Genomic DNA, 1685 nt, shown 5'->3' with positions numbered 1-1685 from the left:
TAGGATTGCGCCCGAAGCTCCCTTTAGGAATAGTTGGACAGGATTGGCCAGATCTCCTGCTAGTATATGGGCGCAATCCTAAGTAGATAGGTGGCTGCCTCGGACCTTGGAGGCGCCTGCCTATCCAAAGCAGGGCAGAAGAGGCACGGGGGAAATCGATCCCTCTGCATCTCTCCTGCCTTGCTCTTTTTCGCTAGACAGCCGTTTTCGGATGTGTCGTACACACAGCTCTGCTGTCCCTGCCCTGGAATGCCCCCCAGCCCCACCCCTTTTCAGTCGCTTCACACTTGTCTTCTGAGTGCGGAGGATGGGGCTTCTCCGCATTGCCTCGGAGGCAGCGCAGACGAGAGGGAAGGTCGGATTTCTGGGAACCAACCTTGGAGCGTGGGCTCTGAGGTCGGTTCCCAGAATAGAGCGTATCCTATGGCCTGCTAGACAGTGTCTAGTGGCCATAGGATTGCTCTCTAAGATGCCAACTTTTGGCTATGCCAAGTCATACCATGTGGGAATGGTGACTACCCTAATGTATTCAGTTGCTTGGAATACTGTTTTAAGGCAATTACCGGATAATCTGCATGCTCCAGACATGTGTACTAGAAGTCACAAATGGAATAGCTGAAGAGAGGTTGCTTACCCCAGGTACTGTTAAGCTGGAGTAAAACCTTTGTCTCAAATAAGGCCACTACAGTGGAGCTGCAGCCAGTGTTAGGTCCTTGGGACCTATAAATCTAACCCTGCGAAAGACCGTGGCTCCATCTACATGGAAACAGCGAGAAGCGCTTTCTGATTTTCAGGGAATCACTTTGGACCAACAGGGGCACATGAAGCAAGAAAAGCGGAGTATACACTACCTAAAAACCTGCCTTCATGGGTCACATAGCACTTGCAACCCCCATACTTTAGGGTTGGGCGGGCAGAGTAGAACTGAACATCATCAACCGCATCAACCGCGTAGGTGCTGCTCAGTGAATGAGAGTGGCTTGTTCCCCGCCCCTGACCGTGCTCCCCTGCTCAGGGAAGTTTACTGGAAGCACTGAATGAAGCCCCTGTAGTTTAGCCCACACCTCTCCCATCTTATCCACCATTGGGATGTTGTGAAAGAGTAAAAGATATTGCGCTATTGTGAATGAGGAAAACAAGCTACATAGTCTGAACAGGTGAAGCCGGTACTGCACTATTGTGAATGCTTGGAACAGTGCTACTGCGCTGTTGTCAATGGGGAAAACAGCCTATGTACTCTGAATGGGTGAAGCGGCTACTGCGCTTTTCTGAATGATTGAAACAGCGTTATTGTGATTGGGAAATACAGGCTACATAGTCTGAATGGGTAAAGCAGCTACTGCGCTATTACGAATGTTTGAAAGAGCACTATTGTCAATGGGGAAGACAGACTACATACAGTGAATGGGTAAAGCAGCTACTAAGCTATTCTGAGTGATTGAAACAGCACTACTGCACTATTATGAATAGGAAAAACAGGCTGCCTACTGTGAATGGGTAAAGAAGCTACTGTGCTAGGCTACATATTGTGAATGCGAAAACAGCACTATGGTGATATAGTGAAAGGACGAAACAGCTCAAAGTAGTGTTAAGTGGAAAAGAAAGACTGTGTCCAAAAGCTACTGCAAATGGGGAAAAAGAGGGAATTGGGGGAGGGGCACTCCCAGGATTTAATGCGGGGAGCT

Source organism: Heloderma suspectum, chromosome 1, assembly GCF_057233095.1.
Source record: "Heloderma suspectum isolate Gila_16-S chromosome 1, 16-S_ref, whole genome shotgun sequence".
Taxonomy (NCBI): Eukaryota; Metazoa; Chordata; class Lepidosauria; order Squamata; family Helodermatidae; genus Heloderma; species Heloderma suspectum.
Note: the sequence above shows the minus strand (reverse complement) of the source record.